Source organism: Marmota monax, unplaced genomic scaffold (assembly GCF_021218885.2).
Source record: "Marmota monax isolate L192 unplaced genomic scaffold, Marmota_monax_Labrador192_F-V1.1 WCK01_AAM20220418_F8-fsc00050, whole genome shotgun sequence".
Classification (NCBI taxonomy): domain Eukaryota; kingdom Metazoa; phylum Chordata; class Mammalia; order Rodentia; family Sciuridae; genus Marmota; species Marmota monax.
The window spans coordinates 5,733,765-5,749,495 of NW_026694552.1; the positions used below are offsets into that span (position 1 = coordinate 5,733,765).

At 37.3% G+C, this 15,731-nt stretch overlaps 1 protein-coding gene across 2 annotated transcripts in view; it reads right to left on the reverse strand.

Annotated features, from left to right (window-relative positions):
* Nup62cl (nucleoporin 62 C-terminal like) overlaps positions 1 to 15,731 on the reverse strand; it is an 83,028-nt gene that overhangs the window by 39,303 nt on the left and 27,994 nt on the right. The gene's annotated exons all lie outside the window — the stretch shown is intronic.

A 15,731-nucleotide genomic window follows, 5' to 3' on the forward strand; every position in this document is an offset into this window, starting at 1 on the left:
GGATAATAACAATTTATGCAAAATCTCTGTACATTTTTTGCATACTTATATGACTATCTGTGTATTTAACTTCTACAAATGAAATTGCTAGATGAAAGGGTAAGAATGCTCTAAATTTTAATATATCACGTGAAACTGCCCTACCAAGTTGACTTTGCCAATATACATTCCTATCAACAGGGGAAAGTGACTATTTCTCTATATCATACCTAAAATAGGCATACATCTTTGAAAACCCAATAGGGAAAGTCTATTAAAGTTTTATCTATAGGCCAGACCTCTTTTGTACATCTTTTTCCATTGCATCCCTACAGAACACCTTGCCATCTAATAGATGAAATCCTAAGTATACTTCATAGCCTACCTTAACTTCTTTGTTCCCCATGTTTATCACCCACTTCTCACCTACTCATAGTTTTGTATTGTTTTTCTGAACTTTGACAGCACTTTTGATTCTTACTATACATCGAGAACTTAAAGAATAATGTACAGAAATTGTGGCTGCTGGGGACTGGCAATGTTTTATTTTCTTCATATTTTCAAAATGTTCCTATAATTAAATACTACTTCTATAACATGAAATTTGTTATAAAAATATAACATGTATGCAATTATTTGTTTTATATTACCCATGCTTTCTCAATTAGTAATGCTTTTATGTTAATGGCTACATTAGATAAATATGGAAATGATGATGCATGACACATGCATTACTTTAAGAGAGTCTGGCCTCCCCAGTTCTTGCTAAGGGAATAGGTTCTGTCTTTTGTTCCTGGTTCACATTGGGCCAGGGATGGGCATACATAGTACAGGAAGCCATCCCATATGCTACTACCTTTGGAAGGGTATAGCACAAAAAGCTCTCATCAAACAGGGATAAAATGGGATAGAATCTCAGTTTTAAAAATTATGGGAGAATCTGATTCTAGGTAGAAACATGGAAAAACTTTCAGAAACAAGAATCAGAAACTGAAAAATATTTCCTAAAATGTAGAAGGAAGTTGTGGGTAGAGGGAGTTAAAAAGACAGAGAAAAGATATGAGACAGTAATAAGAGACAGTAAGTAAATAATAAATTAGAAATAAGGTAAAATAGGAAGGCAGCAAAATAGATAATGAAACCAATGGGAAGTTTAAAAAGAGAAAAAGCAGATAAATGAAAAACAACTGAACTACATTTTTACAAGATTTGATTTAGGCAATCCCTAAAGCTGCCTTATGCACAATTCCTGAGAATTTTCTTGAAGTAACAGTGCCACACCAATGTCTGTACTAGATTTTCATAAAATTCAGTTTCTCTTTAGGCACAAGGATTCTTACAACAATTCCCATTCTCTGTTAGCCCTTGTGAGGGTAAAATTAACACTGCAGAGGAAAACCATGCCCAATCACAAAATATCTCTGGCATCACTATCAATGAGAACACTGGAAAGATTACATATTGGATCTTGGATGGCATTCTTTTTTTAAATATTTATTTTTTAGTTGTAGTTGGACACAATACCTTTACTTCACTTATTTATTTTTATGTGGTGCTGAAGATCAAACTCAGGGTCTTGCACATGCAAGGCGAGCACTCTATGGCTGAGCCTGAGCCTGAGCCCCAGCCCTAGCCCCAACCCCAGCCCCTTGGGTGGCATTCTTTACAGCCAAATGTTTTCATTTTCTTCATCTGAGAATAAAAACATTATCTGAAAGAAATTCCTTACCCCAGAAAAGCTGAAAATTAATGATACTTTTAAAAGATCCACTTTATCAGTTAATTCACTCGAAAATAGTAACTATTAGATTCAAAAAAAAAGAAAAAATGTAAAAGAGTTCTTCATGTAAAGGAAAATATACTCATCCAAAAAGGATTATTTAATAATCTGTATTTCCTGAGATGAATAGATGCACAAAGATGTATACTTAAGAGAAAACAGCAAGTTCTTTGTAAATTGTATGCAATGATTCTGTTTTTATAAAACAGATTTAATGTATGTTTATATGCTTTAAAAAGAGGGCTGGAAAGATAAACAAACTGTTCTCTCCAGCAGGAGTCATACATGTATTTATGAGTTTTTTTTAAATAAAAACCAACTAGCATCACCACAGGAAAAGAAACAGCTAAATAGACAACACAAAATACCTCCCCCAAAGATGCTGAATGATATCTTCAGGAAATTAATACCTGTCAGCCTAAACATAAAGGAATCTGAATCTCACAAAAATGGTATTATTATTTTGACCTTTGTGTATAGTACATCTTTTGTTCTTCATCTTTCATGCTATTTTAAAGGCATAAATTAGGTCTTACATATTAAAATAACGATAATATTTCGATTAATATCAAAAGAAGCAATGGAAAACGTGAAATAGAAAGAGTGAAGGTTTTGGCCCACCACCCCCCGCGCCTGCCAGGTAGGCGGAACTGTGACCACCGACAGAAAAGGCCCAGTGGCCCGCGGCGGGACAGAGCTTCCAATCACTCCTGCAAAGTAGGCGGGCCTGCGACCCACCGGCAGAAGAGGAGCAACGGCCTGCTGAGAGGCAGAGCCGCCCCCTCCCCCTGCGCCAGCAAGGTAGAGGGAACTGTGACCACCCACAGAGCAGGCCCAGCGGCCTGCTGAGGGGCAGAGCCACCCCCCCCCCCGCGCCTGCTGGGTAGGCAGAACTCTGACCACCGACAGAAAAGGCCCAGTGGCCAGCGGCGGGACAGAGCTTCCAATCACTCCTGCAAGGTAGGCGGGCCTGCGACCCACGGGCAGAAGAGGAGCAGCGGCCTACTGAGAGGCAGAGCCGCCCCCTCCCCCTGCGCCGGCAAGGTAGAGGGAACTGTGACCACACACAGAGCAGGCCGAGCGGCCTGCTGAGGGGCAGAGCCGCCCCCCACCCCCCGCGCCTGCCAGGTAGGCGGAACTGTGACCACCGACAGAAAAGGCCCAGTGGCCCGCGGCGGGACAGAGCTTCCAATCACTCCTGCAAGGTAGGCGGGACTGCGACCCACCGGCAGAAGAGGAGCAGCGGCCTGCTGAGAGGCAGTGTCGACCCCTCCCCCTGTGCCGGCAAGTTAGACGGAACTGTGACCACCCACAGAACAGGCCCAGCGGCCTGCTGAGGGGCAGAGCCGCCCCCCACACCAGGCGCCTGCCAGGTAGGCGGAACTGTGACCAACGACAGAAAGGGCCCAGTGGCCCGCGGAGGGGCAGAGCTTCCAATCACTCCTGCAAGGTAGGCGGGCCTGCAACCCACCAGCAGAAGAGGAGCAGCGGCCTGCTGAGAGGCAGAGCCGCCCCCTCCCCCCGCGCCTGCAAGATAGACGGAACTGTGACCACCATCAGAACAGGCCAGACCTGCAACCGACAGACAGAACAGGCCCAGCGGCCTGAGGAAGGGTAGAGCCTCCCCGCCCCCTGCGCCTGCAAGGTAGGCGGACCTGCGACCCACTGGCAGAACAGCCCCAGAGGCCTGCAGAGGGGCAGTGCCGCTGCCTGGGCCTGCAAAGTAGGCAGAACTGCGACCACCGACAGAACAAGCCTAGCGGCCTGCAGAGGGACAGAGCCACCGCCCGCGCCTGCAAGGTAGGCGGACCTGCTACGGACCGACAGAGCAGGCCCAGTGGCCTGCCGGCGTGGTAGGCACATTGCCCCAATTGGAGGAGGGGCAGAGCCGCCGCCCGCGCCTGTGAGGGAGACTTTGCAACTATACAAGACCAATATAAATATATAGGGGTAAAATTCAATAGCACAACAGTTTCACCAAGTAGAAAGTAACGCGAACAGTACGAAGAGACAAGGAAAGAAAGGACCACAAGCAATGCAGGTCAACTCAACGTTAGAAGAGGTAATAGCTGCAGCAGATGGAATGTCAGATAAAGAATTCAGGATATACATGCTTCAGATGATCTGGAGTCTCAAGGAAGACATCAGACAGCAAAATCAGACAATGAAAGATCACTTCAACAATGAATTACATAAACAAATCCAAGAAGCAAAAGATCAACTATACAGGGAGATAGAGGTTATAAAAAACAAACAAACAGAAATCCTAGAAATGCAGGAAGCAATAAACCAACTTAAAAACTCAATGGAGAATACTACCAGCAGAGTAGAACACTTAGAAGATAGAACATCAGACAATGAAGATAAAGTATTTCAACTTGAAAAGAACATAGACAGCTCAGCAAGACTGTTAAGAAACCATGAGCAGAACATCCAAGAAATATGGGATAACATCAAGAGACCAAATTTAAGAGTCATTGGGATACAGGAAGGGACAGAGTTTCAAACCAAAGGAATGAGCAATCTATTCAATGAAATAATACGAGAAAACTTCCCAGACTTGAAGAATGAGACAGAATCCCAAATCCTTGAAGCCTACAGGATGCCGAATGTGCAAAATCATAAGAGACCCACACCTAGACACATTATAATGAAGATGCCCAACATACAGAATAAGGAGAGAATTTTAAAAGCTACAAGAGAAAGGAAGCAGATCACATTTGGGGGTAAGCCAATAAGGATAACACCTGATCTTTCAACACAGACTCTGAAAGCTAGAAGATCCTGGAATAACATATTTCAAACACTGAATGAAAATGGGTTCCAACCAAGAATTGTGTTTCCAGCGAAATTAAGCTTCAGGATGGAAGATGAAATTAAAACCTTCCACGATAAACAAAAGTTAAAAGAATTTGCAGCTAGAAAACCATCTCTTCTAAACATCCTTGGCAAAACATTACAGGAAGAGGAAATGGAAAATAACAATGAAAACCAACAGTGGGAGGTAGGACAGTAAAGGGGGGGAAAATAATCAAAGAGGAAAACAAACCATGTTTAGTAACATAAATAAACAAATATGGCTGGAAGAACAACCCATATCTCAATAATAACCCTAAATGTTAATGGCTTAAACTCACCAATCAAGAGACACAGGCTAGTAGAATGGATCACAAAACAAGACCCAACAATATGCTGCCTACAGGAGACGCATTTGATAGGAAAAGACATACATAGGCTGAAGGTGAAAGGTTGGGAAAAATCATATCACTCATATGGACTTCGGAAACAAGCAGGAGTGTCCATACTCATATCAAATAAAATAGATTTCAAGCCAAAGTTAATCAAAAGGGATAAAGAGGGACACTACATACTGCTTAAGGGAACCATACACCAACAAGACATAACAATCATAAATATATATGCCCCAAACAATGGTGCAGCTATGTTCGTCAAACAAACTCTTCTCAAGTTCAAGAGTCTAATAGACCACCACACCATAATCATGGGAGACTTCAACACACCTCTCTCACCACTGGACAGATCTTCCTAACAAAAGTTGAATAAGGAAACTATAGAACTCAATAACACAATTAATAACCTAGACTTAATTGACATATATAGAATATACCACCCAACATCAAGCAGTTACACTTTTTTCTCAGCAGCACATGGATCCTTCTCAAAAATAGATCATATATTATGTCACAGGGAAACTCTTAGACAATACAAAGGAGTAGAGATAATACCATGCATCCTATCTGATCATAATGGAATGGAACTGAAAATCAACGATAAAAGAAGGAAGGAAAAAGAATACATCACCTGGAGAATGAACAATAGGTTACTGAATGATCAGTGGGTTATAGAAGACATCAAGGAGGAAATTAAAAAATTCTTAGAGATTAATGAAAACACTGACACAACATATCGGAATCTATGGGACACATTGAAAGCAGTTCTAAGAGGAAAATTCATTGCTTGGAGTTCATTCCTTAAAAAAAGAAAAAACCAACAAATAAATGATCTCATACTTCACCTCAAAATCCTAGAAAAAGAAGAGCAAAACAACAGCAAAAGAAGTAGGAGGCAAGAAATAATGAAAATCAGAGCTGAAATTAATGAAATCGAAACAAAAGAAACAATTGAAAAAATTGACAAAACTAAAAGTTGGTTCTTTGAAAAAATAAACAAAATCGACAGACCCTTAGCCATGCTAGCAAAGAGAAGAAGAGAGAGAACTCAAATTACTAGCTTTCGGGATGAAAAAGGCAATATCACAACAGACACCTCAGATATACAGAAGATAATCAAAAATTATTTTGAATCCTTATACTCCAATAAATTAGAAGATAGTGAAGGCATCGATAAATTTCTTAAGTCATATGATCTGCCCAGATTGAGTCAGGAGGATATAGACAACCTAAACAGACCAATATCAATTGAGGAAATAGAAGAAACCATCAAAAGACTACCAACTAAGAAAAGCCCAGGACCGGATGGGTACACAGCAGAGTTTTACAAAACCTTTAAAGAGGAACTAATACCAATACTTTTCAAGCTACTTCAGGAAATAGAAAAAGAGGGAGAACTTCCAAATTCATTCTACGAGGCCAACATCACCCTGATAACTAAACCAGACAAAGACACTTCAAAGAAAGAAAACTACAGACCAATATCTCTAATGAACCTAGATGCAAAAATCCTCAATAAAATTCTGGCGAATCGGATACAAAAACATATCAAAAAAATTGTGCACCATGATCAAGTAGGATTCATCCCTGGGATGCAAGGCTGGTTCAACATACGGAAATCAATAAATGTTATTCACCGCATCAATAGACTTAAAAATAAGAACCATATGATCATCTCGATAGATGCGGAAAAAGCATTCGACAAAGTACAGCATCCCTTTATGTTCAAAACTCTAGAAAAACTAGGGATAACAGGAACATACCTCAATATTGTAAAAGCAATCTATGCTAAGCCTCAGGCTAGCATCATTCTGAATGGAGAAAAACTGAAGGCATTCCCTCTAAAATCTGGAAAAAGACAGGGATGCCCTCTCTCTCCACTTCTCTTCAACATAGTTCTCGAAACACTGGCCAGAGCAATTAGACAGACGAAAGAAATTAAAGGCATAAAAATAGGAAAAGAAGAACTTAAATTATCACTATTTGCAGATGATATGATTCTATACCTAGCAGACGCAAAAGGGTCTACAAAGAAACTATTAGAGCTAATAAATGAATTCAGCAAAGTGGCAGGATATAAAATCAACACGCATAAATCAAAGGCATTCCTGTATATCATCGACAAATCCTCTGAAATGGAAATGAGGACAACCACTCCATTCACAATATCTTCAAAAAAAAATAAAATACTTGGGAATCAACCTAACAAAAGAGGTGAAAGACTTATACAATGAAAACTACAGAACCCTAAAGAGAGAAATAGAAGAAGATCTTAGAAGATGGAAAAATATACCCTGTTCATGGATAGGCAGAACTAACATCATCAAAATGGCGATATTACCAAAAGTTCTCTATAGGTTTAATGCAATGCCAATCAAAATCCCAACGGCATTTCTTGTAGAAATAGAGAAAGCAATCATGAAATTCATATGGAAAAATAAAAGACCCAGAACAGCAAAAACAATGCTAAGCAGGAAGTGTGAATCAGGAGGTATAGCGATACCTGACTTCAAACTATACTACAGAGCAATAGTAACAAAAACAGCATGGTACTGGTACCAAAACAGGCGGGTGGACCAATGGTACAGAATAGAGGACACAGAAACCAATCCACAAAACTACAACTACCTTATATTTGATAAAGGGGCTAAAAGCATACAATGGAGGAAGGATAGCATCTTCAACAAATGGTGCTGGGAAAACTGGAAATCCATATGCAACAAAATGAAACTGAATCCCTTTCTCTCGCCATGCACAAAAGTTAATTCAAAATGGATCAAGGAGCTTGATATCAAATCAGAGACACGCCGTCTGATAGAAGAAAAAGTTGGCTACGATCTACATACGGTGGGGTCGGGCTCCAAATTCCTCAATAGGACACCCATAGCACAAAAGTTAATAACTAGAATCAACAAATGGGACTTACTCAAACTAAAAAGTTTTTTCTCAGCAAAAGAAACAATAAGAGAGGTAAATAGAGAGCCTACATCCTGGGAACAAATCTTTACTCCTCACACTTCAGATAGAGCCCTAATATCCAGAGTATACAAAGAACTCAAAAAATTAGACAATAAGAGAACAAACAACCCAATCAACAAATGGGCCAAGGACCTGAACAGGGGACACTTCTCAGAGGAGGACATACAATCAATCAACAAGTACATGAAAAAATGCTCACCATCTCTAGCAGTCAGAGAAATGCAAATCAAAACCACCCTAAGATACCATCTCACTCCAGTTAGATTGGCAGCCATCATGAAGTCAAACAACAAGTGCTGGCGAGGATGTGGGGAAAAGGGTACACTTGTACATTGCTGGTGGGACTGCAAATTGGTGCAGCCAATTTGGAAAGCAGTATGGAGATTTCTTGGAAAGCTGGGAATGGAGCCACCATTTGACCCAGCTATTCCCCTTCTTGGTCTATTCCCTAAAGACCTAAAAAGAGTATGGTACAGGGATACTGCTACATCGATGTTCATAGCAGCACAATTCACAATAGCAAGACTGTGGAACCAACCTAGATGCCCTTCAATAGATGAATGGATAAAAAAAATGTGGCATTTATACACAATGGAGTATTACTCTGCATTAAAAAATGACAAAATCATAGAATTCACAGGGAAATGGATGGCATTAGAGCAGATTATGCTAAGTGAAGCTAGCCAATCCCTAAAATACAAATGCCAAATGTCTTCTTTGATATAAGGAGAGTAACTAAGAACAGAGTAGGGTCGAAGAGCATGAGAAGAAGATTAACATTAAACAGGGATGAGAGGTGGGAGGGAAAGGGAGAGAGAAGGGAAATTGCATGGAAATGGAAGGAGACCCTCAGAGTTATACAAAAGTACATACAAGAGGAAGTGAGGGGAAAGGGAAAAATAATACAAGGGGGACAAATGAATGCCAGTAGAGGGGGCAGAGAGAGAAAAGGGGAGGGAAGGGGAGGGGAGGGGGGATAGTAGAGGATAGGAAAGGCAGCAGAACACAACAGACACTAGTATGGCAATATGTAAATCAATGGATGTGTAACTGATGTAATTCTGCAATCTGTATATGGGGTAAAAATGGGAGCTCATAACCCACTTGAATCAAAGTGTGAAATATGATATATCAAGAACTATGTAATGTTTTGAACAGCCAACAATAAAAAATTAAAAAAAAAAGAGTGAAGGTTTTATCACAGTCTGATTTTGCAAGTTATAATCTTGTTCTAAACCATTTAATATAGTCATTTCTATATTATCTAAGTAATCAAGGGGAAGTACAATTCTGTAGATTATAAAAAATAAATGCATACCAAATTTGGAATTAACATTTTAATAAATTTCATTCTGATGATCTTAAAATCATTATATAAATTATATAAAATAGTAAAAAATATTCTTTAAAAGATCCTATTATTCAATTTTCCTATCCTGTACCTATCAAACAATTTTACTCCATGCTGGGATTAGACATTATCACCTTCTCAAACTCATAGGAAAAATGAGATTGATTTTTTTGAAAAGAGCAAGCTTCTCTTAAAACTTGATGATTATACCTGGGACAGAGAGTAATGCCAAAGACCTGTAAGTCTGCAAAACAGGCACTTAAAAGCTGATAAGCAATGCTAGCAAGAGGGATGAATATACAGAATTATAGTCAATCAAAGGAAAATCCAATTCAACTTAAAAACTAGAAATAAATCAAAATGACAAGAAAAAATCATCTCTCAATAATAACAATCAAAAGACACAGGCTTAGGCTGGGACTGTAGGTCAGTGGCAGAGCGCTTGCCTAGCATGTGTGAGGCACTGGGTTCCATCCTCAGCACCACATAAAAATAAATAAATAAAATACAGGCATTCTGTCCATCTACAACTCCAAAAAAAATTTTTTTAAAGACATAGGCTGGTATATTGGATTAAAAAACAAGACCCAACAATATGCTGTCTCCATGAAACTCACCTCATGGGCAAAGACATCCACAGACTGAAATTGAAAGGATGGGGAAAAAACATCACTCACATGGATCATGTAAACATGCAGGGGTTTCTAGTCTCATAACAGATAAAGTGGACTTCAAGCCAAAGTTAATCAGAAGGGATCAAGAAGGGAAGTCATACAATGACAAGAAATAACAACTGCAAATATTTATGCCCCCAAAAAAGAATACCTATGTACATCAAACAAACCCTTCTCAATATCAAGAATCAAATAGACCAAAACATTATAATACTGGGTGACTTTAACATGGCTCTCTCATCACTAGATAGATCTTCCAAACAAAAACTTAATAAAGAAACCATAGAACTAAAAATTACAATTAATAATTTAGACTTAACAGGCATATATAGCATTATTTATCCATCAATGTCTGAATACACTTTCTTCTCAGCAGCACATGGAACATTTTCTAAAACAGAACATGTCTTTGGCCATAAAGCAAGAGTTAATACTCTGTATTCTACCAGATCATAATGTGATAAAATTAAAAATCAACAATAAGATAAAAAAAAACAGAAACTGCTCTAAGCTGGATACTAAATAATTCACTATTAAATGATGAATGGATAGGAGAAGAAATCAGGGTGAAATGAAAAAATGTTTAGAAGTTAATGAGAACAGGGATACATCATAGAAACATCTATGGGACACTATGAAGGTGGTTCTAAGAGGAAAGTTCATCATTAAGCTCATACATTAAAAGAACAGAAAGGTACCAAATAAATAATCTAAAATTACATCCCAAGGCCCTAGAAAAAGAGAAAAATAATTCAACACCAAAATCAATAGAAGATAGGAAATAATTAAAATCAGAGCCGAAATCAATGAAATTGAGATTTAAAAACAATGAAAAAAAAACAATGAAACAAGTTAGTTATTTGAAAAAAAAATAAACAAAATTGATAAACCTTTAGCCAAGTTAACCAAGAGAAAAACTCAAATTATTAAAATTTGTGATGAAAAAGGAAATATCACCACAAACACTATTGAAATAGGATAATCAGAAATATTTTGAAAATTTATACTCCAATAAGCTAGAAAATCTTGAAGACATTGACAAATTCCTAGAGATATATGACATACCCAAATTGAATCAGGAGGATATAGAAAATTTAAACAGACCAATTTCAAGTAAGAAAATTGAAGAAGCCATCAAAAGCCTACCAACAAAGAAAAGCCCAGGATGGATTCTCAGTAGAGATCTACCAGACCTTTAAAGAAGAACTAATACCAATCCTCTTCAAATTATTCCATGAAATAGAAAAGGAAGGAACTCTTCCAAGCATAATCTATGAAGCTAGTATTACCCTGATACCAAAACTGGACAAAGACTCATCAAGGAAATAAAACTTCAGTCCAACATCCCAGATAAACACAGATACAAAAATTCTTTATACTGGCGAATCACATACAAAAACACATTAAAAAGATAGCGCATCATGATCACATGGGTTTCATCCCAAGGATGCAAGGCTAGTTGAACATATGGAAATAAATAAATGTAATACATCACATAAATAGGCTTAAAGACAAAATCACAGGTTTATCTCAATAGATAACACAAAAAGCATGTGACAAATTACAACATTCATTCATATTTAAAACACTAGAAAAACTAGGAATAGAAGGAACATATCTCAATATAGTAAAAGCCATATATGACAATCACCAAGGCCACCATCATTCTAAATGGAGAAAAACTGAAAGCATTCCCTCTAAAAACAGGAACAAGACAGGGATGCCCACTTTCACCACGTCTATTAAGCATAGTCCTTGAAAATCTAGCCAGAGCAATTAGACGAAAGAAATTAAAGGAATACAAATAGGAAAACAAGAGCTCAAACTATCTCTGTTTGCTGGGGATATGAGTCTATATTTATTTTTAAATATTTTTTAGTTGTAGATGGACACAATATCTTTATTTTTATGTGGTGCTGAGGATTGAGTCCAGTGCCTCACACATGCAAAGCAAGTGCTCTACCACTAAGCTATAGCCCCAGCCCCTGATTCTACTTTTAGAAGGCCCAAAAACTCCACCAGAAAACTTCTAGAACTCATAAGTGAATTCAGCAAAGTAGCAGCATATAAAATTAACACCCATACATCAATTGTGCTCCTATACTCCAACAATGAATCAGCTGAAAGAGAAAATCAGAGAAACCACCCATTCACAATAGCTTCAAAAAATAATAAAATAGGCTAGGAATATAGCTCAGTTGGTATAGTGTTTGCCTCACATGCACAAGGCCCTGGATTCAATAATAATAATAATAATAATAATAGAATCAATCTAACAAAAGAAGTGAGGGACCTATATGATGAAAACTATAGAACACTAAAGAAAGAAATTGAGGAAGACCTTAGAAGATAGAAAGATCTCCCATACTCTTGGATAGGCAGAATTAATATTGTCAAAATGGCCATAGTACCAAAAGTGCTATATGCATTCAATGCAACTCCCATCAAAACGCCAACAACATTCTAGAAAAAGCAGTCATGAAATTCATTGGGAAAAATAAGAGGCCCAGATTAGCCAAAGCAATCCTTAGTGAGAAAAGCAAAGCAGGAAGCATCATAATACCAGATGTTAAGTTATACTAACATAGCTATAGTAACAAAAACAGAATGGTATTGGCACCAAAACCGGTAAGAAGGCCAATGGAACAGGATGGAAGACACAGAAACAAACCCACATAAATACAGTCCTCCTCATATTAGACAAAGGCGCCAAAAACATACATTGGAGAAGGTAGCCTCTTCAACAAACGGTGCTGGGAAAACTGGAAATCTATATGTAGTAGAATGAAATTTAACTCCTCTCTCTCACCCTGCACAAAACTCAACTCAAAGTGCACCAAAGACCTACACATTAGACCAGAAACCCTGTACAGACTAGATCAGTTCAGGTTCTGACTTTCTTAACAAGACTCCTAAAGTACAATCAATAATCAATAAATGGAATGGCATCAAACTAAAAAGCTTCTTCACAGTAGAAGAAACAATCATGAATGTGAAGAGAAAGCCTACAGATAGGGCATTAATTTCCAGGATATATATATATATATATATATATATATATATATATATATATATATATATATATATATGAACTCAAAAAACTTAACAACAAAAAATCAAATAACCCAATCAATAAATGGCAAAGGAACTGAACCCATACTTCACAGAAGAAGAAATATGATTGGTCAACAAATACATGAAAGAATGTTCAACATCTATAGCAATTTCATCTCTAGCAATTAGAGAAATGCAAATCAAAACTACTCTAAGATTTCATCTCACTCCTGTCAGAATGGCAGCTATTATGAAGACAAACAACAATAAGTGTTAGCAAGGATATGAGGAAAAAGGTACACTCATACATTGCTGGTGGGACTGCAAATTCCTTGGAAAACTGGGAATGGAACCACCATTTGACCCAGATGTTCCTCTCCTCGGTCTATACCTAAAGGATTTAAAAATAGCATACTACAGGGACACAGCCACATCAATGTTTATAGCAGCACAATTCACAATATCTAAACTGTGGAACTAACCTAGGTGCCCTTCAGTAGATGAATGGATAAAAAATGTGGTATATATACACAATAGAATATCACTCAGCAATAAAAGAGAATAAAATTATGGCATTTGCAGGTAAATGGATGGAGTTAGAGAAGATAATTTAAGTGAAGTTAGCCAATCCAAAAAAAATTAGATGCCAAATGTTTTCTCTAATATAAGGAGAAAGTACATGTATGAAGACACTAATCAGTGTGAATATACATTATATACAACCAGAGATATGAAAAAATGTGCTCCATACATGTAATATTAAATATAATGCATTCTGTTGTCATGTATTTTTTTAAAAAAAACTATACTGAGATTCCATTTCACTTCAGTAAGAATGGCAATTATCAAGAATACAAGTAACAACGCTGGGGAAGATTGGGGGAAAATATTGACTTACACATTGCTGAAAATTGGTGCACCCACTCTGAAAGGCAGTATGGAGATTCCTCAGAAGACTTGGAATGGAACCACCATTTGAACCAGTTATCCCACTCCTTGGTATATACCCAAGGACTTAAAATCAGCATATTATAGTGGCACAGCCATATCAATGCTTACAATATCTCAATTCATAATAGTTAAGATATGGAACCAACCTAGGTAGCCTTCAACAGATGAATGATAAAGAAAAAAATGATATATATATACACAATGAAATATTATTCAGCCATATACACAATGGAATATTAGTCATAAAGAAGAATGACATTATGACATTTGCCCAGTAAATGGATAGATCTGGAGACTATCACACTAAGTGAAATAAGCCAGTCCCCAAAAGCCAGAGGTTGAATATTTTCACTGATATATGGAAGCTAACCCACAATAAGTGTGTAGCAGGGGAAAGAATAGAAATTAAGTAAATTAGACAAAGGGGAATGAAGAGAATGGAGTAGGGATAGGGAAAGGAAAGGCACTTGAATATATCTGACATAATTTTCCTATGTACACATATGAATACCCCATAGTGAATCCCCAACATCCACAAGAATGGGGTCCTAATTAGAATAAAATATATTCCATGTTTGCATAATTATATCAAAATGGCTTCTACTGTCATGTATAACTAAAAATAACCAATAAAAATTAGTTTTCCAAATGTAAATATTTTCATATAAAATAAAATTTCTCAAGTATCTATTAAAAAAAAAACAAGCTTCTTGAGCTGGGGTTGTAGCTTAGTGGTGGAGCACTTGCCTTGCATTTGTGAGACAATGGATTTGATCCTTATCAACACGTAAAAATAAAAAAATAAAATAAAGGTATTATGTCCATCTACAACTAAAAATATTTTTAAAAGAACAATCTTCTCTTAAAACTCTATGATTTTACTTAGACCAGAGTGTAATCCCAAAGACCTGTAAGTCTACAGATACAGGCACTTGAAAGCTGTTGTGCAATGCCGGTTTGTAAGATGAAATCTCTGAAAAAGTAATACACTTGGTGGGAAGGAAAGGAAGTGGGGGGGGGGACTCTCGGCTGAGGGTGTCAAGTTGAGACATACCTGATGAGGAGCAGTGTAAGTACATATGGCAATGTGAACAGAATAGTGCTGAGGGATGGGTTAGTCCAAAAATATCAGTTTGCAGGAAGGAATTTGATACTTAGATACATAAAAGATAGGTTGTGACAAGAGTCACCAAGGAGCTTTCCAATTCATATTTTTTGTCTTAAAATTCATGTTTTAATGACTCATTCCATAAATGAAAGAATAAGTTCTTTTTTTCAGTAATTTTTGGGAGGAGAGTATGCATTACATGTTTTTTAAATATGGTAACTTGTAAAGTTATCACAACACATCATTTGTAACTCTAAATGGTTGGCCAGTAAGGCTACTATCCAGTAGAAACTAAGCAAGTACTAATCCTGTAAGAGGACATAAGGAGATGATATACATCTCTCTTTAGGAATAATTATTTTAGGCTTAAAAGGAGTTGACTTTAATTTATGCCAGGTTTGACGAAAGATTCATTCCAGCCCTAAGTAAACTTATAAAAAAAAAAAAAAAAAAAAAACAAGTTTCCTAAAATGAAGTCTAACTTAAATGGAAGGTTTAAATGGCCAGCTCACAATAACTACAAGCAATGACTAACCAAGTTTTCTTTCATCTACAATGTAACTAGGTCCTTACTGAAAGAAAAAAAAAATTAGAACAGGTTTGGGATCAATTTTAGGAGAGGGCTGACCTTAATAGATGTGAAAAACTTAAATTACATTAGAAA